Source organism: Papio anubis, chromosome 14, assembly GCF_008728515.1.
Source record: "Papio anubis isolate 15944 chromosome 14, Panubis1.0, whole genome shotgun sequence".
NCBI lineage: Eukaryota > Metazoa > Chordata > Mammalia > Primates > Cercopithecidae > Papio > Papio anubis.
Genome location: NC_044989.1, coordinates 79899402 through 79925463, shown reverse-complemented (window position 1 = coordinate 79925463; position 26062 = coordinate 79899402). Strand labels below are relative to the sequence as shown.

Below are 26062 nucleotides of genomic sequence, written 5' to 3'. Positions count from 1 at the left end.
GTAATGTAAAAGCAATCTTGCCATTACCTTTAATGGAATAAACAGCAATTACTTTTGCACCAACCTAATAGAATGGATCACAGGGTTTTAAGGTGATGAGTTCATTAATGATAAATCAATACTAATATGTATGCATAAAGACTAGACCAGATGAACAATTACAATTCAAGGCAATTAGCCCATTTTCTCAATGTGCATAATCAGTGAAAGGTTTTCATTCAAAATAACCATTTTCCTGATTTGAAAAAACATGAAAATACTACCCAAGTTAAGCTTCCTCTCGAGTTTGAATAAGAAGATCTCACTGCCAAAAAGTAAAATTCTGGGTAAGAACTGGAGACTGTAAAAGCTTCTTAGTGCTGCTGTATTGGCTATTGTATCAAAACGGACACATTTCTAACAAACAATGCTGGATGTGGAATGAAGGTCTTGTATTAGCACAACAGCTTCGATATGCCAATGATGAAAAAATATTTTAAAAATCAGATATCCAAAGAATAAAGTCACTTAGATAAATAAAAAAAGTTTACTATCACAGGCATTAGCATAATCAAACATGTTGTCACCATCACTAGATCATTATTCACTCAATTCTATCCAAGATATAGAAAAGACATGGCCCATGTCTTTGAATGGCATACAAAAAAACACCATGGAATACTGAGAAACATCTATACAAATGCCAAGTAAATTTCTGGAAGTGAGTATATGAAATTCATGTACACACTATGCTTACTCCAAAGGGAAAGATTCACAAATGTACTGATATTGGTATAAATATACTTAGGTTACCATGGAAAAGAGAGATATTGAAAATAATTTCAAAAGCAAAAAAGGTGTGTTTGGAGCACAGTATAGACAGTGTATTTCCAACCTGAAGAGTGCCTCAGTTCACACTAAATCTAAGGTAGAAGAAAACAAAATTATTTAAAATTATAAGACATTAAAATAAAAAGTATGAGTATTATATTTTACCATTTTCATGTAAATAAGCCTTGCAAGTGGGGTGTGTGTGTGTGTGTGTGTGTGTGTGTATTTTTAAACTATGAACTCTCATCTTAACATATAAAAGAGGTAATACAAATTGATAAGAAAAACACAAGGGCACATTTTTTGAACCAATAAGTATTTAAACAAGGTGACAGGAGACAAAACCAAATATAAAAATCAAAAAGAATAATTTCTACATCAGCAATAACCTATTAGGAAATATTAAAGAATAAAATCCCTTTCCCAACAGCAATAAAAACTCATACAAGATAGTAATAACGCAAAATGAGAAATATTTCCTTCTACAAAGAAGGCTATTTATGTTACTGAAGGACACAAAAAAGACTTGAATAAATAAAGACACATGCCGATGGAAAGATTATTAATTGAGAGTTGTCACTTCTCCCTCAAAATTACCTTAAATTAAATATAATACTAACTAAAATACAGTGTTGTTTTAAAATTGATAACCCGATTATCATATTCTTCTGAAAATAAAGATGTAAAAATAGAGATGAAACTTTGGGGGGAAAAAAAAAACCATCACCTACCGAAAATCATAATAGTAGTTCTGATAGTATATCATTAATTCAGGAATAACAAAAAAAATTATCTATATGCAGAGAATATAATTAAGTCCTTAAATTAAAATAAGATAACTAACTCATGCAAAAAACCTTGGAAAACATGAACACACTCATCACAGCAAAGACAAAACATTAGGCCATTAGACAAAAAGCAAATGAAAAGATAATCAACCTCTAGAAACCTGGGAAACAAATTTATATAAAAAAGAAATATTCTTCTTACCTATTCATTGGTAAACTTTTACAAGTTTAAAATTATCATGTATTGGCAAAAGGGTAAAGAAATATGCACTTTCATATTGTTGGTGGAAGGTACTAACAATTGGAAGAGCAATTTGGCACTATTAAAATTTAAAATTCACACACCTTATGACTCAACAATTGCATTTATGAGTTTACCTTTAAAAAATACATTTGTATGTGTAGAAAATAAACCTGTATAAGGATGTTCATCTCAGCACTGTTTGAAATAGCATAATAGCATAAACAAACTGAATGTACATGGAAATAAGGATTAAATAAACCATGGTACAACCACACTATAAAATAATAGGCAAGAGTTAAAAAACAATGGGGTATATATTTTTGTACCAGTGTGGAGATTTCTCTAAACTATACGTAAAGTGAAAATAAAGTATAGAACATCATGTCACCATTTAAGAAAAAAAAAATATATGTATATACACAGCTACACAAACCTTGACCTCTATTCCTTTGAAGCAGTCTCCTGAGGCCCCCAAAATCAATCTTCTGCCCATGCCACAGCCCATATTGAAGGCAGATCAACCCAGACATTTTATCTCTGTAGACAGCCAAAAATTGAATACTTAAATTCCAAAAAAAATGCAATGTTACACAAAAACTAATGTAGAGGAAGAATTTTTATTATGGCAGGAAACACATGTATTTCGTTGAAAATAATACACAAATTTATATAGACCTACGATCTCGGCTGTGCTTTAAAACACCCTCACTACATGATAAACTCAGATATACTCATGGTGGGGGGAGAAATTCACCAAATGTTCATTGAATAGTTGGACTGCAGTGATTTTTATTTTCCAGACTCTTTTTCTTGTTATTTTCTAGATGTTCTACAATGGGCATTTATTACTGTAAGTGCAAAAGACAAAACATGTTCTTTTTGAAACAATGTATCTTCTGTTATTGGATTCTTGAGATACCTCTGTATAGATAATGCCAAAATATTTCTGTACTCCCAGCCTCTCCCCTTCACTCTAGTCTCACTTTTCAGCTACTGAGTAGCTATCAGTGTCCCAGCTTTAGTTCTCCTGAATGTGATTTCTCCACCTCTCCCACTGCTGTGCTCATTGATCCCAACTCCCTGCCAGGCCAGCCCTGTCCCAGTTCCCAGACCAAGACAGGACTGAATCTGAAAGTACTAATACAAGGTCACCTTCCCGCTCCACAATCTTATTCCCATCCATTGCTGAAGCAAAGTTGCTGATTCTGTGTCAGCCTGGATTTTTGCCCCACGCCACTGTGGCGTCAGTACCACACTGCAAGACACAGTCGATCGTTCTGTCTGGTATTAAACTGTTCAGGTACTCATAGCCCCTACTAGACTGTCAACTTATGAGACAAGGCACTGTATCTTAACTCATGTATGGCTCCAGGACTGTATCCCCCAAAACAGTAGTTTCTATAACTTGAAGGAAAGCATTTGATAAATGGCTGTTACATACGACCAGAAATCTGAGGATCTGTTTGAAGATGGAGCGAGCTCAGAGACTTAGTTCAATCAACAAGCATTTATGAAGGAATTACTGTGGGCCCAGCCATGAAACAGGAAAATACTAGAAAAATGGAAGATGCGGCTCCTATCCTTAAGACAGAATCTAGAGTGGTTGAGAACACCTCAGGAAAAAAAGTAGAAAATAATTACTGTTTTGGCTTCTGCCTTAACAAGCAAAACATGAAAATCTTCTTGCCTGAGGTCCTGATTTCACAGATGGGCAAACTGCAATCGAATTTGCCTGCCTGGATTCCAGACTACTGCCAGCACTGACTTTTTCTTCCTGTCCCAACTCCATGGGCCCCAATGTGCTTGGCTTTGCTTGTCACTATTTTTATGCTTGCCCACTTTAAATTGTTCCCTTGGGTCCAGATTCCCTCCCCCTCCAGTTCATGCTCTGGGCTAGGATCTAAATTTTCCCCTTCTTGTGCTACGTTGCCCTCCATCACCTGTTTCTGCATACACTCTCTCTCACAATAAAAAGTTGTGACCACAATCTCAGCTTTGTGCTTCAACCTCTTGCCAAAACCTGAGAACAAGGCAGGCCTCTATGTCAAATTGTAATAAACACTGCTGCTTACTTACCCAACAATCATTTACCCCTTCCTTATTAAAAGAATTGCTACTCTGTTCATCAATACCCTAACCTTCTCCACCAAGCGAATGCTAATCCCATATGTAGTCCCAGCCGATAAATCCTGATTTAGTCTAAGCCTGTCATTCATGGTATACCCATTCCCCTTGCCATTGACTAGATTGGGAATGTTCATGTGATTCAGTGTTGGCCAGTGACATAAGAGAGAAGTCTGCAGGAGGGTTTTTGGCAAATACCTCCTCATTCTGCAGGACGAGACACTGCTGCTGCATGACGGTGTGCTAGGAACTAAAAAAGTGATCAAAGCACTAGCTGAGAAAGCAGTCAACACACAGACTGAGCACAGACAGGAGAAATGCCGAAAGTAGAAACTAAGCCCAGGTCTCCCATCCTCTGCATTTCTTGTCACTTTTAGAAATCTTTTCCAATGTATTCCCTTTCCTCTGCTGCCAGGTAACATATATTAAATAGTGCACCATATATATATATATATATATATATGAGCAGCTTTGTTCTCTATCTCAAAGGAGTAACTTTCAAATAGGAATTTGATAGATATTTTGGTTGTTTTTAGTTTGAAGCTATTATGAGTAAGCTGTTATTAATTTTCATGCAAAAGTCCTTGTACATATGTTTTCATTTCACCTGGGAGTGGAATTTCTGGATCGTATGGTAAGAGTATTTTTAACATTAAGAGAAACTGCCAAACTGTTTCCCAAAGTATTACATTCCCACCAGCAATGTATGAGTATCACAGTTGCTTCACATTCTCTCCAAAAGTTGGTATTGCCAGTCTTTATAATTTAGTCATTTTAGTGTTGGGATAGTGATATCACATTGTGGTTTTAAATTTAATTATTTTGGTGAATTATAGAGTTAAACACCTTTTCATGTGCTTGTTAGATATTTGTATATTTTCTTGTGTGAAATATCTCTGCGCATATTTTGTTCATTTTTTAGACGGATTACCTGTTTTCTTATTGAGTTGCAAGAGTTCTATACATCGTCTAGATAAAGTCCTTTGTCAAGTATCCAGAGAGAGATACGTAGTTCTAACAAATCTTTTGTCTTTTGAAGAGCAAAACTTCTTTCTTTAACTTTGATAAAGTCTAATACATCTTTTCTTTTAAATTTTATGATTAGTGCTTTTTGATTCCTAAGGGATCTTTGCCTAATCCAAAATCACAGATTATCTCCTACATTTTCTTCTAGAAGTTTATATACTCAAAATCATAGATTGATTCCACAAACATTATGCTCAACGAACAAAGGAATATAAAAATGAGTACATATTCTGTGATTCAACCTATATCAATTTCTAGAATAGGAAAAACGAATCTATAGAGAAAGCAGATTCGTCAGAAGAGAAGTTTTTAGGGTAACAGATATATTCTGTATCTTGATCACACTGACAGTTACACAGGTGTGTTTGTCAATCAACAACAAAGTATTCACTTAAAAGGGGTACACTTCATTGTATAAAACATATGCCCAAAATTTTACTAAAAGAATTTTAATGGGAATTTGGAGCTGGATTGGTAGGAAGACACCACCAGGTCCTCTGAAACAGAATTTAGGGGACAAGCAAGGCTTTGCTATGCCTGAGGCAGAAATATTAATCTTAAAGTATATATAATTTCTTAAATAAACATTACTTCATTCTAAATGCATAAATGCCATATAGTGTTTCACAAACATTGGCATGGCCGAAACAAGCCAACCACACACTGGGAGAGTCCCTAAATAGTGGCAGCAACTGACTTGTACCTTCAATGTAGGAAGAACTTTCAAAATGAAAGAGAGGGAAGGATGGAGAGATAAGAAAAGACAGGTTACTTAGTCCCTCACAGTTTGCCCAGAGACCACGAAGCTAAATTTGCCATTTTATTGGGAAAGGGAAAGCATATGCCACTGAAGGTGAAGTTTTTTTTTTTTTTCTTATGCAGCAGAAGTTTATGTTTCAAAAGAAAGAAAAAACAAATGGAACACAATGAAAATAAATCATTTTGCCTTGAAATTTTAAGGAAAATTGAGATACAGAATTACAGAATGTTATAGCTAGATGTAAGTATAAGTCACTCAAAAGACAGATAAAATAAATAAGGGTTGGAGAGTTTGAGGCTTACTTAGTCACATAACAAATTAATTACCTGGCTGAAAACCTGAAGAGGAATCCAGTTGCCTTGGTTCAGTGTGCTTATAAAATTATAATCTCTAGCTCAATGCTCTGCACAGAGCAGGTATTTTCAAAAAAATACCTGTTGAATGAATTCACGCTACGTAACATAATTAAAAAAATACATGAAAAGCGTAAGTGCAGTAAAGAGATGAATTTACATACAGATTTATTTTTCTCCAAGACTTTTTTTTTTTTTTTTTTTTTTTTTTTTTTTTTTTTGAGACGGAGTCTTGTTCTGTTGCCCAGGCTGAAGTATAGTGGCACCATTTCGGCTCACTGCAGCCTCTGCCTCCTGGGTTCAAGCGATTCTCCTGCCTCAGCCTCCCAAATAACTGGGATTACAGTCACCCGTCACCATGCCCAGCTAATTTTTGTATTTTTAGTAGGGACGGGGTTTCATCATATTGGCCAGGCTGGTCTCAAACTCCTGGCCTCAGGTGATATGCCAGCCTTAGCCTCCCAAAGTGCTGGGATTACAGGTGTGAGCCACTGTGCCCGGGCTTCCCCAGGAAATTTGAGTCTTGTATACACTTCTTTAGGCTACTTCTGCACATTAGAAGAACGACAACAACAACAACATATTTTGTGAAATTACTCTGGAAATTATCAATGCCTGAAGAAACAGAAAGAAGTAGTAAACTCTAAAGAATTGTAGGATACCCTTTCCTGGAAACAATTGAGTACAATTAGCTATTTCTAAAGTAGTTAAAGGACATTGCTACTTCCTCACTGAGAGAGAGACTGATGATATTTAACAACTGCTTCAGGCCCTGTGAATTTAAGATAAACTGGGAAGACTGAATTTTCACCGAATGCTTACAAATAAAACATGGGAACATCAGATCCTCTGGAGATTTCTGGAGTCCGTGTGGTTTCTGGGTGGGATGTGGAAGAGCAACTGACATAGCTCCATCAAGAGTCTTTGGCTTTCCTTCCAAAACATCAAGGGGCCATAAAAAAGATATTGGATTTACTGCAGATACACAACGAACAACATAAACTCAATGTGCACAATATGAACATCTCAGAAGCTTTCTATTAATTTTCTACTACGGCTCTGTGGCCCTTGAGACCATATACAACTCAAGGACTTTGTAATCTCTAGCCCTGTGGCATGTCCACTCATTTAATGTAGAAACACTGCCGCAAGTTAGGATCTTATTTAATGTACCTCCATCTCAATATGTCCCATAAATATATTACCTGCCTTCCCTCAAAACTGCCTAACAAACAAAACAGCCAGATGTCTGCAAGTAGCAAGATATTGAAAAATCAACATATGATTTACATTAGTTTTCATTCATGCTCTAGTTTTAAAAACTATTGATTGAAATTTACATATAAAATTTACTTTGAAACAACTAAAATATAGATTATAGTAGACGTCACAGCAAAAATATAGAAAACCCCTAATTAAACAGGTAGTTATAAATCCTTCAGCTCAAAAGAGAAAATGAAATTAATTCATTCTGTCTCATTCTTACTCCACCTCCCTGTTTGGTTACTACCCTCACGTATGGGGAACATACCTGCTTTTTTCACTCCTGTTAAAGCAAGTTTTCCTAATACCTGAAATGGAATAGTCTAATAGTTATGTACACAGATAAGGCCTATTAATAAAAAGGAACAATAAAATAGTGTTCAGTAGTAAAGCCCTAGAAAATTAAGGTCTCTAAAGTTAGACTATCACTATGTTTTGTACAACGTGTTACGAGTAATAATTTCAAAGAGGTATAGAATGCAAATTTATGGTTGAGTTAGAATTCAGCTCTGAGATAAAAATTCACTTGTAAGGAAAACAAAAATGTCAAAAGTAAAATGTGTCAAAAATCTCTGGTAGTATAATATAAAGCTGACTAGTAGTAATACATCCGAAAATGTTTTATTTACATCTGCTGAATTTTTAAAACATCAATTAAGAAAGAACTCAATATAGAAAATAAAACTACTATACTCTATGGTCTGTTAGTTTTTTGAAGTATATTTACATTAGCTTTTAGAAATATATTTGTGTTTATGACTAACATATCTTAAGATAATATTCAGGAGGACAATCTTGTATATTATTTGAACTACAAAACAGAAATATATGAGAAACATTTTACTATTTTGGAGAAAACAATGAAATTGTGTCTATTAAAATGAGTTAAACATGAGCATAATAAATACTGACACTTCAAACTTGTGGGTAAAATTTTCTGGAAATCCATCTTTGAATAAAAGAATTCAATTCATATCCCTTATGCTGTTGGATAAAGATTTTATGGATAAATTTTTCAAAATAGTTTATGAACCTCAACTAAAAACAAAGGTGTGCCAACAGATGTAGCCAGTGAGCATCTGTCACTCCACACAGAGCGTGTATTTAACCTGCTCCATGCAAGTTCCCTGCTAGACTCTCTATCCTCATCACATATTAGTCTCACAGCCACAAAACTGAAAGAGCATCATCCATTTCAAATTTATTAATAATCTTGGACGCCAATGAAAAGGGGCTTTTGTAATTAGGAAAAGTCAACCATGAAGTGAAAAAAAAAAAAAAAATAAGCCCTTGGAAATACAATTACCCTAACAAGTACTGGCTTCATATAGGTCAAAATAAAATAATTTTAGTTATTATACTACGTGATATAGTTCTGGAATATTCATGGGATAAGGAAACACGAAGGAGAGTTATAGTAACCATAATATTAAATCTTTATTGTTCAGCAAAGGTCAAGTTTTTCCTCTGCCTTGAAGTTAAAAGAAAAGACCTAAGAATATTTTGGGTCCTCACTATGACACCGATCACGGATTCCATGTCTTGGGATGGGGCTTTAAGTGAGATAAAGAACTGAAACTACCTCCATGGGTAGCCGAACCTTCTATGTGATGAAATGGATCCCACACTAGAAGTTGTCTTAACTCAGTGATAGTATAATTACTCTGACTATATGCACTCTACCTTTCAATAAACTCACCTGCATGCCAAATCTTCCAGTAAATAGTTTCCCTAATGTAATTCAAATACACAATGCCTTTTCCTCCCTCTCTGCTTTTGTTCCAGCTGTGGTGCCCACCCTGCATGAAATCCTTCATAGGAGTCTCTGTCCAAGCTCCAGGGCTACTACCGAATATAACATTTTCCCAGCTACACAGACACCCGTCTTCTTCACAATTCCTCTAGTACTTACTTGCGCTTCTGTCTTTCTAGTACATAATCATATATGGTCTTGGAATGTGTTTAAACTATTTCTCCTAATTATAATAATGTTTACTTAATATATGTTTTGTTTGTACCAAGTACTCTGCTAAACACATTTAACCTTTAAAGCAAGCCCATGAATCAGTCCCCTACAATTTTCATTTTATAGAGAAAAAAAAATAGATTTAAATTGTACACAAAGACACGATACTCCTAAGAACTAGAGCCTGTACTGACATCTAAAGCTCTCTCCAAAGATCTTGTTCTTTGCCACTGTGAAATAGGACCTCATGCAAATGCCTGTTCTCCTTAACTAGACTGTAAGCTGAGGTCAAAGACAGTGTTTTTTACTTCTTTCTACTTCCTTGGAATACCTCACACCGCTCAGCCTAGGGTTAGACAGGTATTAAGAGCTCTGAGGGAGGGAGACACAGAGAATATATCCAGAATACGTTTTACAGGGGTCCATAAGATGTTCTATTGGCTCTTTATTGTATCATGTATTTTTAAAGGTCCAGTCAACTAAAGGCAGAAGCCTCTAGAAATGAAATTCTTCAGAGGAAGTCAGTCTTTATCTGCAAACTGGATTATAGTCAAGGAGGCAAGCTGCTTTTCAAAGACACTAGTTGCTCTTCTAAAATGCACATTTTATTAATTGTACTCACGTCCCTTAAAATTTTGCTGTAAACAAAATGTTATTTTGTTTTCTAGTTCTTTAATAACTTGGTATGCTTTGTTTCCATTCAGTGGACTAATGTTTACAAAGGAGGCATATGAAAAGTACCTGTGTTTCTATACTAAGCACAGTATCAAAAACTGGGGCATACACCCACATCCCTCTGGAGAAAAACTGCAACAGAGAAAGAGCAAAGCCCATAGAGGGGCTGCCACCTCCCCACATTCACAACTCTGAAGCCCCACAAAGAATAGCAGAGATACTGGGAGGGGAAAAGTCTTTTGAAAGAAATTTGGACAAAACTAACTTATTATGCTCATATATAATTAACATGACAGTCTTTCACTTGTTTCATGGTATTCTAGGGAAAGGAACACCAACAAGGAAAACACTCCTATCTACAAGTTCACTATTAAGTAATGCAAGCATTCCAATACACACAGGGTTGACTGCAATCTGCATCAGGATGTTGGTAACACTGGTAATTCAACCAAGCTTTAGCTATATGGCTGAAGAGTCAGCCAAGCCATTAATGGAATTGCATTCCTACCACGGGGAGTTGAAGGAGTCCATCACTCCTAATATTACACACTTCCCCAGCACTGACTCAGGTGATTAACTATCAGCTCTTCATCAAATCAGCACTCAATCACTTAGGAAGGCAATTCTCTTCATCTCAACTCCTGCTTTACACTCCCATAAAATGCAAAACTGCATATTGCACTATTGTCATATAATAATGTAAATGAAAAGAAAAAAATCAATAATGTGTTCCATAGCATAGTGTCTTACTGGCAACTTCAATGAATCCACCATTAATTTTGGTCCCTCACACACACTCTTTAAACACAAAACACAGCCATTCTAAAGATATTAAGGTGTTTTGGTCTGTCGTTTTAGGAGAACATAAATAGGACAAAATATAGGCTTCAAAATATCCATTTTTGATTTATACTTACACTATTGGACCCTTCTGAGATGATAAATATACTAAACATTCTGAGGCATGGTTGTCCCGCCATGTATAAATAAACTTTACAGCAGCAATGCTAACAGAAAGAATTGCCAAATTGCCAATAATATATATAATATAAGGGGTTAGAATGCAAGCTAAAGAGTGCAAGGTAAATTATAGCATTCTGTGAAAATAAGTGATGTAAAACCAACAGCAATTTTAAATTATTAACAATGGTTCCGAAGCTAATTTAACTTTTCCATTGGTGTAAGCCACAAACAGAATCACACAGTATGTTTCTCTTCAAACATCTTGAGGGTTCCTATGAGGTGGGTGAAAATGGGTAAGGGTGTCTCTTAAAGGCTATAATGCACCTAATGCCATCTAAATGGTATATTTACAAGTCTGTGGAGTATAACCTCATTTCTCCAAAACTGTCTAACCATTATCCTACTTGAGAAGTTAACCCATGATGAACAAAAGTACATCTCTTCCACTCTTCTGCTCCCTATTTTCCCAAACCTTTCTATCTTGATATTTTGCATGCTGAGCAAAACATTCCATAAATAATGCTGTGGTGCACAGGCATTAAAGTTTAGAGAGTTTCTGCCTTTGAAGTAGGTAGTGACAAGACCAAGGACACACGGGTTCAATTCCAAGCCAAATATGAGGCGGGTGGTTTGAAAATGTCAATCCAAAGAGGCCTAGGGGAAAAGAACACAAGCTTACACTGCCACCTCCCTTCCTCTCCCCTCCCCTTTTTCTCTCTTGTTCCTTTCCTCTCTTCTCCTCTTTCGTTGTGGTTTCTCACGGAGACAATCAAAGCAGGGAAAGCTGGATTTTAAATTGGTGAGATACACACTGGGAATATGTAATTCCCAGAAGAAGAAAAGAAACTGCTGAAGAGGGGTATGGGGGCTGTTGGCAACATGTCCAAGTGACAACCCTCCCCACCCCCACCCTAATACAGCACAAATCCATAGATTCTTCCTCGATCCCCTTCTCCCTCCAGTTTCCAGTACTCTACCCAACTTGACCCTTCATCCTAAAAATTTAGGAACCTGCAGGGCACCCGCTGTTTAAGAGTGTGTCTCTCAGTATATGCACCCAATTTTCTGGAACCCCTGAATCCGGACAGTTGTAGCAGGGAAGGGATGTTCCCACCCTCCCACCGGGGAAGAGGTAAGAAAGGGGGAAAAAGAGATGGAGACAAGAGGAAAGGGATGCAGAGCTGTGCTCTAGCGCGAGTGGCTGCAAGGAAGACGGGGAAGAAAGAAAGGGTGGGAAGGAAGTGGGGCTGGGAGAGAGGAAGAAAGGGATGAAAGAAAGGCTGGAAGGGAGAAAGGAGGGGAGAGGAGAGAGGGATGTTGGGAAGGATGAGGGAGGGAGGGTTGGGGAGCGGGGAGGGGGGAGGATGGAGAGGATGGGAGGGAGGGAGGTAGGGAGGGAGGGAGGCAGGCAAGGATGGAGGATGCTCTGCCCGGGACTCACCTCTGTGGGTCGGTGGGAGTTTCTCGCCGCCTCCTCTTTCTCGCCCGTTCCCAGCAGCTGGAGTGGTAATCACAGAAGGGACTGGAGAGGCGGCGGCAGGGACAAGGGCAGCAGCTGCTGCAGCCGCCTCTGGCCGAGGTGCGGTGCCGCCTGCTCTGCCCGCCCGCCCGGGTCTCCGCCTCACTCGGGGCTGGAAGCGAAGCCGCTCCCCCCTCCCCCCCGCCCGCCCCGCGTCCTGCCCAAGCGCGAGCGGCAGCGGCCCGGATCGCCGCTAGGGGATGCAGCCAGTGCGCATGCGCGGCCGCTGCTCGCTCGCGCGCCCCCGCGGTCCCCGTGGCTCCGCGGCGCCTGGAAAGGCACCGGGCTTCGAGCGGTGGGTGGGTAGGGGGGCCGCGGGCGCGCGCGGCCTGGGGAGCGCCCGAAAGGGCGGGGCGGTGTGGGGCGGAGCTCTGGAGGCGCGGCCGGCTCCGCGCCGCAGGTGGGGGGAGGGGACAGCGGCGAAGGGGCAACGCCGTAGGGCGCAAGTGCCGTGTCCATGACAACCGCGTTACCTTGCGGGCGGGGACCTGGAGCTGAATCGCCCGAGCGGCGAGGCCGGGGGAGAGGGACCGGGTGCGGGAGCGGGCAGGATAGGGGCAGGGGGGATAGAGGTGTCGCAGAGTCGGAAAGGAGGGCCAGCCCAGCAGGGGTCCGACACGTGGCCGGAGGAGGGCAGGGCCAGAGTGCGGCAAAGGTAGTGACTGCCGCGGAAGGGAGGTTTGTTGGGATCTGGAGTTCCGAGGGGAGAGGGAGGAAGATTGGGACTTTGAAAGAACCTAGAAGAGGATGGAATTGTTAAAACAAATGGAATATTTGCTCATTTAACAAGCCTTTGTTGAATATTTTCTCCGTGGAAGGCATTGTGATTCTTTTCTTGATTCAATGGATATTTCTGAGCCCCTAGTTTGTACCAGACACTGTACTTACGCATTTTGAGATATCCAAAAATTTTCGTCCTCTCAGAGGTTATACTCTAGTTGGGGAACTTACATAGCTAAGGCAGGGAGTGTTTGCGCCGCCAGCTATCCGCAGCTGGGACTTGATGTTGCTGGAATGTAACTGTTACAGAGGTGCTAACAGTGAAAAAGGTACGCAGCTACATCAAATGAGAAACATAAGTTACAGTCATCTTTGTTCTGCCACTGTGCCAAATGACAATTTTGTTTTGTTTTAAATCAAGAGAGAAAAACAAAGAAAATCTATGGAAGTTTAGTATGACACAACAGAGGCTACGTTCACAGCACGCTACCTGTTTGGTATCCTGGTTCACTAGCATCAGTGCGCGTGTTCATGCCGACACTTGGATGGCTTTATGTCACTTAGTGCACGCATTTTTTAAATTCTCCTTCATCAATGGCTAAGCCATTGATATTTTTCCATCCCCCGTTTTGTTCCCAAGTTCGCGTCTGCAATTGTTTGAAAATTACATAAAACCCAGGGAATGACTGGAGAGGGATACCTCTGTCCATGCCTCTATCTTTCTCTCCCAATATCTTTTTGGCTTTCTTTTTTCTTGTCCCCACCACTTTACCAGTTAAAAAATTTCTGGGAAAAAGTGAACAGGAGTCACCGGATATTGGCTTAAGAAGAACCTTAGCACGCAACCGTATTTCAGGACCACGGACAGTGACACCGCGTGCTCTTACCACCAAGCGTTTTTCTTAGACTGCCTATAGAAACAGGAGAAACACGCTAAAGAAAGCACACGTTGTGCTTCATGAAGTAAGTGCCGAGCGCCAAATGATTTGTGCCAAAATAGTGGAGAACGAAAAGTGCATACTATGGACTGGAGTATGTAGGAAGGAGGTAGGCCTTCAGCTGAAGTTTGAAGAATGAATAAGGTTTAGAGAGGCATCACAAGTCCCTGATGTGGTAAGATATGGATAGGTTAGCCAGCGAGGTGCTTAAACAAAAAGAGATACTGCATACAGTATCATTCCGGAGGCAGAAGACACCTATGAATTTGAATGGTCCAAGAATCTGGAAAGAGTAAAGTTGTCCTAGTCAAAATGAGGTAGAGCATGCACGTAAGAACTGACCTTTTTTTTTTTTTTTTTTTTTTTTTTTTTTAATGATTATTGTGATTTTTTTCATACTCTGGTCAGGCTTGACGGAATAAGCTAAAAACTACAGGCCAAAGAGTGACCAGAAAAATTCATCTCTTTAAGTTCCGAGGATTCATGTGTAGTTTTTTGTATTGTTGTAATTAGGCTTACATTTATAATTTTTTGTTTTAATTGCAATTAAATAATGTAGACCAAAAAAGAAAAAATAATGTAAACCAAATGCTGTCTAGTCAAAATGGGATTTGCCTTGTTTGTTGTTTCGTAGTGACTTTCAAAACAGTAAAATATTATTGAGAGACATTTAAAAGTCTTTTGTAAAATATTTGTAAGGTTTTAGTCCATCCAATTGCTTTAAATTAGAGTTAATTTAAAAAAAAAACAGCATAAAAGCCATCTTTGATTTCTCAGACCCTTGGTCTCCCTCAATTCTTCAAAATACATCAAATTGTGGTCTGTCAATTAGATAGTGATAAGAAATTACTTAGGCAATGCATTTCAGTCACCAGCAGGCAAATGGCAGCTGAGATTTTTGTTCCCTGCTGCCAAGGAATTTACTAACATTCTTTTATGTTTTAATAAAGGGGAATCCTCAACCCTGTCTACCCTATGGAAAATCCAAAATGAATATTATTATAGCCATATTTTTCCCTCTGATAATAGTCTAAATATGCTTTATAAGTAATGGTTATTATTGGATGCTAAAATGCTATCATTTTGTTTGTCCCATTCTAAACTAAGGGGATTTTTAAAAATGCTTATTTCTTTTGTTTTGAGTCTGCTTGTAAATCTGATTGTTTTTGATTTTCTTGATTTAAGTGTTGTCCTTCATTTCAGTGACATAAACATATACAGCCCTCAGAAAAACAAGAAATTTTCTTCTTTCCCTCACTCATATTAAAAATTTATGCAAACATAAATAACAAACAAAAAGAGCATGGTTAAAGGTATGGCATTGTGTTCAAATGGAGAAAATGCTATATGTAATTATAATACAATTTAATGTGCAATCAAATGACATCTAGATTTTTAGGATATGCCAAACCAATACTGGCATCTTAAGGAAAATTATCTGTAGTGCTTATACATTTAAATATCAGGTCTTACACACTAGGACCCTAATTCAGTCTGTCAGCTCCAGAAATTTCACTATCAAGCCCTGCTGAGCAATTTCATTGTTTTAGTAGACTTTATTTTTTAGAGCAGTTTTAAGTTCACAGAAAAATTGAGTGAAAAGTACAGAGTTTTCATATACCTCCAGCCCCCACAAGGGCACGACCTCCCTGTGATCAACCCCTGGATCACAGTAGCACGTTTGTAACAACTGATGAACCTATATTGACGTATCATTATCACCAAACTCCATAGTTTACATCAGAGTTCACTCTTGGTTTCACACATTTTGGGGGTTTTGAAAGAAGTATAATGACATGTATCCACCACTATGGTATCATACTAGTTTTACTCACTGAAAATACTCTGTGTTCTGTCTATTCTACTCTTTCTTGCTCCTAACCCCTGGAAACCATTGGTATTTTTCCTGTCTCCACGGTTTTGCCTTCTCCAGAATGTCATATAGTTGGAGTCGTACAATATGTAGCCTTTTCAGATTGACTTCTTTCACTTAGTAATATGCATGTAAGATTCCACCATGTATTTTCATGGCTTGACAGCTGTATTTTTAGCACTGAATAATATTCAGTTGTCTCTACATACCACAATGTATCCACTCACCTACTCATTTTCATTTGTTCAAACATATTTATCATTTGTATCCCTAGGTAATTGTTTATATGTATACTGTAACGGTGAATATATGTATATGTTTTCAAGTAAACAGAATGAGTGTTTTAGGATCCATGTGTGTAATTGTGTTTTATTTTGCTTGTTGAAACATTTTAACTGTAATCTTATATAGATAGAATGTACCATATTCTAGTGTGTGACATTGGACAAGTTTTTTAATGTCTATGATACTCAGTTTGCCAATCTGCAAAATGGAGGAAATTTTTATCTATCTTTATGACTTTCTTGTGAGAACTTAATGAAATAATACTTGACATGTTTTAGCACACTGTTGTCCATAAATAGAGCTGTATACTTGCTTTAATTAATAGTTCTAATATCAATGAGTAAATTAATCAAGCATTAAAATAATATTATTCCTCAGTGTCTTTTGACTAATTAGAATCTCTTTCTATCATCTTTTATTTCCAATTAATATTTTTCTTTAAAAAATAAATAATAAGCTTTAATATGTCTTCTCATAGTAATTGTGTCACTCCCATCTTCAGGTTCCCTAATAGATTCACTTCCCCTTTAGGAGAAAGCTGAGGCTGCTGTCTGTTTAACACATTTTGAAATTGTGTCATTTTACTCTCAATTGTCACCCTGGAGCATGTTTTCCGTGTATCTGCTCTATGGAAGAATAGTTTCAGTCTTAATTCTTTCAATAGCAAATGACTGAAGTCCAATTTAAGTTTTGAGCAAAAGGGAAATTTTGGCTCACATACCTGAGAAGTCTAAGGTATGTGTATATGAGGCTAAGCTAGTCCAGGGGGTCATCAAAAATATTAATCATGGCAAAGGATATGATTACACTTGCTGGAGGCTTGTGTTCACATTTGTGTCACAGATTACTGTGACCAGAGGAATAGCACATTCTGGTTCATATGTTCACCCCTATGACCTCATGCAGGAAGAGGAGAAATTCCTGAAAAGATGTTGAGGAAGGACATGGAAAAGTAAGCATACTGCACAAACAAAAATTACAGCTGCTCAGTCCATTCATCACTGTGGAGTTATTTGAAAAGTGATTTCCACAATAAAATTGTATTGGCAAGTGCTGAGTGAAAATCATTTAAAGGTTTTTCTTTAGTGAATACATAGAAAACAATAATGTGCATGAAGTTCATTTAAGAGAAATATGTTTAGCATTTCCCACACTTATATGAACAAGTAACCCTCTCTCACAAAATATCTCTTGTGGCTAGAATCGAAGGAGCATACTTTCGGAACAGCTGACCTTAGTTTTCACCTTACTCTGCTATTCTTTGACTCACAGCTTATTAATGAGCTTATTTCTATTCTTCCTTGATTTAAAAAATGTCTGATCCTCTTCTTAGTCTGTTTTCTGCTTCTATAACAAACTCGCTGAGACTGGGTTATTTACAAAGAAAAGAAATTTATTTGGCTCATGGTTCTGTAAGATGGGAAGTCCAAGATTGAAGGGTCACAGATGGTTAGAGCCTTCTTGCTGCATTATCTTATGGTGGAAGGGCAAGAGACAGCAATTGAGAGAACAAGAGAGGAAGGGGGCTGAATTATCATTTTTTTCAGGAACCTACTCCTTAATAATGGATCCACTCGCCACACCCTCAGTAATGGCATTAATCAATTATTAAAAGTTCCCCCTTCTCAACACTGTTGCATTGTGGATTAAGTTTGCAACACATGAACATCGAGGGACACATTCAAACCACAGTATCCTCACTGCCACTTTTATTCTTATCAGTGAAGATATAATTTTAGAACTCAAAGGGACTTTCGTGATGGTTTCTTCCTATCCAGCCTCCTTATTTTTCAGATGGCAAAACTGAGACTCAATGTGTTTTTCTTTCCCATAATCACGAAACTAGTCAATTGCTGAATTAACCATATGGAGTAGGTTATGTTGAGGTAAGAAATAACACCCAGATTTCAGAGAGTTATATGATAGCTCTGTTTGTACAAGATTCCCTTTCTGAGACCCAAGCTAACTGAAAAGCCACTATCTGGAATCTAATTCATGACTATTCTACAGGGAAAGAAATAAATTAATTGATCTGGCCCTGGAGTGACTTGTATATTAGGAAAAAGCTAGTCACATAACTCCTGTGACCACAAGATTCGAAGTACAAAACCACCATGTGCCTAGCAATCAAAATACTTCATAAACAGTCCTGAATACCATAGTGAAAACAAGTTGGGACAGAATCTCCTGATTTCCAGAATACAGAGGTATTTCCTCTACCACTTTGAATGACCAAATATGATTTGGTGATATATAATAATGGTACATATTATTTACAGAATAGTTACTGATGATATTAAGAGGTTTCTATACTTTAACTTTTCCAAAGATTACCAATATCATCCACATTTTTAAGATGAAAACACTCTGCGTTTCAAATTCCTCATCTTAAAAATGTTGATGTGAAAAGTACCACTAATTTTAAGGCTCTGAGTATAATTATTGCACCAGGTCATAGAGTTGGCAGGTGGTACAGGTGGGTTTATAGCCTACACAGTCTGACTCCACAGTCCATACTGCTCTTCCCAGCACTCTGATACCTCCCTGCTGATGGAAGAGAAACAATTCCTTTCTATGAGTCAACTTAACTCAGCTTGGACGTGGTTGAAGAAATTCCTTTTTTTTTTTTTAAAACTTGTAACACGTGCACCAATATACTTTGCAAAAGCCCTTTAGGGAGTTGGAAAAAAAAATATGTTCCATCAAACAATGTTTTAAGCCACCTAACTCTACATAGGTAATTTCAAAGACATAGAAATGTCCTTATTTACATACAAATGCACACATGCACACACACACACATTTTCCTGTAGTATTTTATTTGAAAAAAGTGTTTGGCTGATTAAAAAATATAAATGCCACTGAACTAGTAGATCTCCAATTCTACAAACACAATTGTTCCAGTGCCTATTTACATTGTATATTATCATGACATTCTTACTGAAGGCTCAAACCCAATCTTGTTAAATCCAACCTTATTCAAAAGCTCTGGCACATTGATTCATTCCTCCATTCAAGACAATTTTGACACTTGCATATTGGGTGACAGCCACAATTCTCAATGTTGATTATTTAGATAAAAGACACAGTTTGTACAATTAACAATCTCATACTTTAATGAGGCAAACTGACAACTTGAGATAAATGCAATGTAATGTAATGAGAGCTCACAGAGCACATTATGTATGGATTATCCAATGTCTAGTCCCATCTATTCCCACTCTAACAACTGTACACCTTTCCAAAATGCAGCCCACATGCTTTAGCCTGAGGTTAATCTCACCTCTGGCTCCAGGAGCAGACCTTGTCTAAGTGGACTTCCACAGGCAATGGTTGAGAAATTCAGGCCTTAGTTCAGTGCCATATTTCATTCTATGGTCACAGATTTTGATATAGATATTGACATATTATGGAGCTTGGAAGCATGGAACAAAGACAAGTTTTTAATGGATGCTGAAAAATAACTAACTTCTAAAGAGAGCTAATAAAAGAAATGTCCACTTTTCTTTCAATCTTAATTGTATATGAGTGTAGAGCAAGGAAATAAATCAGTCATTCTACGATTGTGTCAGTCCAAGCCCTGGTAGAAAAAGGTAAACAGCAGCAGACAGTTCAAACACGTATAATTTAATATAAGGAATTGATTATGCAGGTGTTAGAGAAAGGTGGGAGAGTGAAGGAGAAAAAAAATGAAGTAAACCAACGATTAGCAACTTTAGAAAACATCTACTGCTGCTAGGGTATGAACAATAAGAGAAGAGATGTCTTACCAGTGCTAAAGCTGTGCTGCTGGGAGTGCCATCAAGGGGGGCCCATCTGAGTCAGAGCTGGAACAATGGAGAGGGGGTACTATTGTGGAAACCATGGTCCTTGAAGGACTGCATCTAAATCCAGAGGTGCTGCCAGAAAGAGAAAGAAAGATGTCACGCTACAATAGTGTCTCCTCTCTTCCTGCCTTCCTGTCTTCTCCCAGTGTCTCCTATGGGTATAACTTAAGAAACCAGTTGGAAACAGAGCCTAGAAAATTTAATATCCAGCTTCCCCAATCACAGAATTATGAACAAAATTAAGAATGGTTGGAAAAGAGGCAAAGTAGTCAAATAATCAACACTTTCAACTCTTTGGCAACTCAGCCTCCATAACACCTTTTTAACTGTACTTAAATTTTAATACAACTAAAAGGACAATGACATGATGTTTATCCATATCAAGATGCATCTACTATTTACATAATGAAAGATACTGTCACATTCTCTCCAAAAGTTGAATATGCAGAATCTTATGACTTATAGGCCACCTATGAGTTTTCATCCAAAGTCACAAGTCCATCCAGATACTCTGTCATTACAGATTAAATTGTAGGTCGGATGTGGTGGCTCATGCATGTAATACCAGAACTTTGGGAGGCCGAGGTGGGCAGACCACCTGAGGTCAGGAGTTAGAGACCAGCCTGGCCAATATGGTGAAAGCCATTTCTATTAAAAATACAAAAATTAATGGTGTGTCATAGCATACACCTGTAGTCCCAGCTACTTGGGAAGCTGAGGCAGAAGAATTGCTTCAACCTGTAAGGCAGAGGTTGCAGTGAGCTGAGATCATACCACTGCACTCCAGCCTGGGTGACAGAGCAAAATTCAGTCAAAAAAAAAAAAAAAAAAAGATTAAATTGTAAATTTAACCACTATCTTTACTCCTTATATTAAAAGAGATAAAGGGAAAAACATAGTTCACATATTCACATATATAGTGGTATGCTTTAGTACTCACATTAGAATAACTTTCTTTATCTACCACCTATTCCATGATACTTTGCCCCCAGCCACAATCTCAGTTAATATTGTCCTTACTTGATGGAAATGAGCCAAATCTTGATTGCTGAAGGTCTGAGTCCTTAGTGGAGTAGCCCCTTTGGGTTGTCTAAGCTTCTAACAATTCTTCCCATTGAATATTAGAGCACTTCAGGAAACCTCCTTCATTCTGGATATAATTCTCTCTGTCTCCACTATACAGCAACAACTTAACAACTTCTTGGTAATCAGGATCAATCATTGAAAAATCATGGTAATTCCTTATTTTTCTGTTGGTTCAGTAAAATAAGGACCCCAAAATGACCATGTAGCAGATCAACTTCCATTTCAATGAAAGAATTATATCCAACATTCGAAACATTTTTTATTATGAAGAGAAGCCCTCACAACAAACACAGCGCACAATTGTGGGCATTGGGGGAAATTAGCTGTTCACTTTTCTTCCTATTTAATGTATTAGGGTAAAACAATGTCATATATGATGTCTAGTAAAAGCTGATACTACATGGTGTATGGAAACACATTTGTAAATTATTGTCTCTCAGCTGGCACTGTATCTAATACGTCATTAGGGCATTTTATGTTTCTGTTAAGGCAGCTGCTTCTAAGTCAATAAGTATGTAGTAAGATCAGTGAATTGTATGACACCATCGCTGCACTTCTTTTGCTTTGTAATAAGTTCTTTGGTTAGAAGCAATACAGTACAAAATGTCTTGATGGTGAATATGACACACCAAAGGCCTTCTGATGGTGGCTTCTGGCACCAGCTGAGAGACCATAATCTACATTTTGAGTGTTTCCAAACACCATGTAGTATCAGCTCTTACTAGATATCATATATGATATTGTTTTACCCTAATACAGTAAATAGGAAGAGAAATTAACAATTATTTTCCCTTGTGCCCACAACTATGAGCCCTGTTCTTTGTGAGGGCTTATTTTCATAATAAAAAAATGTTGGTGGTGGAAGAGACATTGGAAGTAGAAAAAGCAGATGAAGTATCCAAAATAAATGGCAGAGCAATCACTCTGATACCAGGTGGTTGCCTGGTCTCCCCAAGGAATAGTGCCATATCAGGATATGAGCTGGGCCTCTGCTGTTAAACCTGTGCATGCCCACAGCAAGGGTGGTAGTCAAATAGCTTTGGTAAGAGAAGGTCTGTATTGTTGAGCCCTTGCAGAATCTCTATACCTGCCACTGTGGCCACTTTATACATGAGTCCATTGATCAAGCCCTAAAGAGTCTAGGAAATTGGAATCTAGATGACATCAACAGACCAGGTCATCATGTACACATTTTCTGTGGTAGTTAAGCATTTTCACTAAGCTTCTGTTATTTAGGAATTTCATAATTTCCACTAAAACTAGGCAGCCTGTTTCAAACTTGGCGTTTTCCAATATCATCTCCAGTCAACAAAAGACAGCCACCACAAAACTCATCTCCTTTAATTTTCTTATGGATGATTGTAAAATTATATAAAAGAATAGAAACAGCATTATTATTCCACTATTACCCCAGCACTCAGCTTCAACGACTATCAGTTCATAAGCCATCTTCTTTCACCTGTATTCATATTCACCCACCCATCACAGTTTTGAGGATTCTAATACTTCTCTCACTCATAAATTTCTCAATATCTGAATGAAGAGAGTGTTATGTGTGACAGGGGCTGACCAAGTCACAAATAACAAATGCAGTCTGTTATTTGACTCTCAAAGCTTTAGAATTTTTCTTCACTTTTATGCCAAGAAGTTGTACATGCTCAACATTATTAAATATAAGCCGCATTAAAGTCTGATGGTGTGTCCACAGTTGAGCCATTCCTAGCTACTCAAGATAACATATGGCAAATAGAATCTCTGTAAATCTTTCTTTGTTCCAAAATCTTTAGAATCTTTCCCACACATATTCTCCAAATTTAAGCTAAAGTGAATAAAACTAATAATATTCTTAGTAAAACTTTTTGTATTTAAGTCACATTTCACTGGGTAAGATTATATACTTGTCCGCCAGGAGTTTGCTAAAATCAGACTCAAACTCTAGCTTTGAAGGCAATGAAGCATGGTGGGGATAGGTCTTATGAACAGGCATCCACTTGAAAGTAACTTCCTTAGGGGAGGTAATTGCAGGGCCTTGAAATAAAAAAAAATTTTTAAAAAAGACTAATATCCTTAAATATGGGAGACTATTTCTGCTAGCAATAGAACGTTCAATGAGATTTGAGGGTTCAAGGTCATCGGATTTACCTACGTCTACCCAAATATCCCTATTTCAAACCCCAGAGTTCCATTCTTTCCCAATTAATACTCTAAAATGTACACAAGATCATGTGCTTTCAGTTTCACATAAGATACATGATGAGGCAGTAAATTCAACTTACAATGTAATTCTGGAATTTTCACTTTTAGGTTTGGGACGGGATTTGTGATCTTCCCTGAAACTGCAATAAATGAGTGAATATTTTAAGAGCACAGTGAAATTTCCCTAGTTCCCTGACCTGCCTTGAACTAAGACTTTAAAACATCAGGCTTTTAATTTTGTTTCTATAAGCAATCCAGTGCAGTATTAGAAAAAAAAAATCTTTCCCCACAGTCTTTAGTAGTCATCATCACTACTATAGCAGTTGAATTCATTGACCACTTTATTTTACAGAGCCTTGCCTTATGAAGGCCTTTCATCTAAAGCAACGTCAAATAAGCTGAATGCAGTGGTTCACTCCTAGCGACCCAGCTACTCAGGAGGCAGAGGTGGGCCAGAAGTTTAAGACCAGCTAGGAGGCCAGGAGTTTAAGACCAGCTAGACTGAGTGGTAGGGCAAGACTCCTTATCTAACAAATAAATAAATAAACAGGAAAATAAATTTTGAATAAAGCCACAACAGCTAATTTGGTAAATGTGATGTCGTGGCATGTCATGGATTAGCAGTAACCCATTTTCCACTGGTAATAAGGTCATCTTTATATTCAAACTGTACAAGCTACCTAACCCAAGAATCACATCATTGAATTAACAAAACAAAACAAAACAAAAAAACAAATGGGAGCACCTTATTGTTTTAAAACAATAGACTGTAATTTAGAGGTCTAATTCAGGAGCATTGCTACATTGTATTGAGTCTGAGAGAAGTAAAATAAAAAAGTACACCAGAGATTAGTAATTGCTGAAAGTGGCTACTTTATCAAATTCTTGGAAAACAAAAGTGACAAGATGGTGTAATCAGAGCCCAGAAGAACACTCAGTGCTTCCCTGCTAGAGTGGCTAGTTTAGACAGTGCTGAAACCATGACAAAGGAGGCCTGTAGTTTGTCCTAGAACCATGCAAGAGGTACCATTGAAGCTGAAGTTGGATTGCTGTTGGGTGGAAAGGATGTAGTCACTCAAGAATGCTGCCAGAAGAAGAGCAAGAGAAAAGAACCATAGCTTATTCCTTGAGACATTCTCATCCCTCCACTAGTGTCTTCTCTTGGAAGGATGTGAGTAGAGGTCTGCTGTCAACAAAGGCTAAGGAATGCATTTTGCAGACCCCTATTCTCAGTATTTCGGAGCCGAGAAGGGTGGGGTGAGAGACAATAGACAAATACACACTGTAAGCAATATGACTTAGAAAAATCCTTCAATTGTTTCTGTGTATTTCAGTTATTCTGTATAATTTCAATTATTCTGAGCCATTTCCCTCTAGATAAGAAGGATTCCATTTGATTCCCAGGTGAATATAAACATTTGACTCAAGTTTATTAAGCATCCACTACATAATTATTGTTTGTATCCTATAGAAATGGTGGTAAACAAGAATAATGCCTATATTCTAGAAATGGAGGTAGATAATAGGTAGACAGCAAATAAATATGTAGTATAAGTTTAGATGTTGAAAAAAGCTATGAAGTGAAGTAAAATATGATAAAGGTATAGAAGACACAGAAATTAGTGGAATTTTTCAATAGGGGCTTTGAGGAATTTCTTTCTGAAAGGTCATGAATGAGCACAGATCTGAAAAAGTATGTGAGTGTGACGGTGAATTTTATGTGTCAACATGAAAGATATTTTTGGATGAGATTGACTTTTAAATCCATGACCTTTGAGTAAACAAGAATGGCCTCCATAATGTGGGTGGTCCTCATCCAATAAACTGAAAGCCTGAATAGAACAGAAAGGGAAATCTCCAACAGATGGCATTCAGAATTTTTCTGTACCATCGGCTGTCCTGGGTCTCCAGGCTGCTGGCCAATATTGCAGATTTTAGACTTGCCAGCCTCCATAATCACGAGTCAATTACTTACAATAAATCTTTTTCTATATATACACACACATCATATTGGTTCTGTTTCTCTGGAGAACTCTGATAATACAGCAAGTGGTGCCTGAAAGGCTCCATATAGGAGCATTCTGGGCCTATGCAGTAGCAAATGTCAAGGTCCTAAGAAAGGAACAAGCTTGTCACAATGAAGAAACATCAAAATGGGATACTATAGCCAGTGTGGAGTGAGTGAGAGAACAGCAGCAGGTGATACAACTAGAGAGCTTTAGAGGGGTCCTATTACATAGGTGTCTCAAGAACTCTAGAGGGAGAGCTCTAGAGGGGTCCTAATAGACAGTGTCTGTGGCTACGGGAAGGATTAAGGATTTTATTCTTATTGTGATGAGAAGTCAGTAGAGTGTTTTGATCAGGCAAGAACCTAATCTAATTTTAATTTTCAACAGATCGCTGTGACTGCTATATGGAGAAGTGACGTAGGGGACACATTCAGATATACAGAGATAAGGTAACAGGGAATTGCATCAGTCTAGGAAGGATATCATGGTTGCTTTGTGAAGCCCACCCTAGCTCTGACTTCAGTTTATGTGATTCAGTTTTTTTCTTATTGTTTAAGATACCCTGACCTGGTTTTCTGTTACTTGCAGCTATTGTGCTCTGAGTGGTTACAAAATGTGATAGCAAGTGTATGGTGCT

At 37.9% G+C, this 26062-nt stretch overlaps 1 protein-coding gene across 5 annotated transcripts in view; it reads right to left on the bottom strand.

Moving 5' to 3' along the window:
• The window catches only part of CTNNA2 (catenin alpha 2), a 1322067-nt gene that overhangs the window by 1143241 nt on the left and 152764 nt on the right, over positions 1-26062 (bottom strand). For 2 of the 5 annotated variants that reach the window (XM_021925276.2, XM_021925279.2), the window contains exon 1: positions 12414-12682. The exons of 2 other annotated variants lie outside the window; for them this stretch is intronic. The gene's annotated coding sequence lies outside the window, so the exon portion shown is untranslated. Of the gene's footprint in view, positions 1-12413; positions 12683-20077; positions 20653-26062 lie in introns of those variants that run through there. One more of the 5 variants, XM_021925277.2, reaches the window with a different exon arrangement.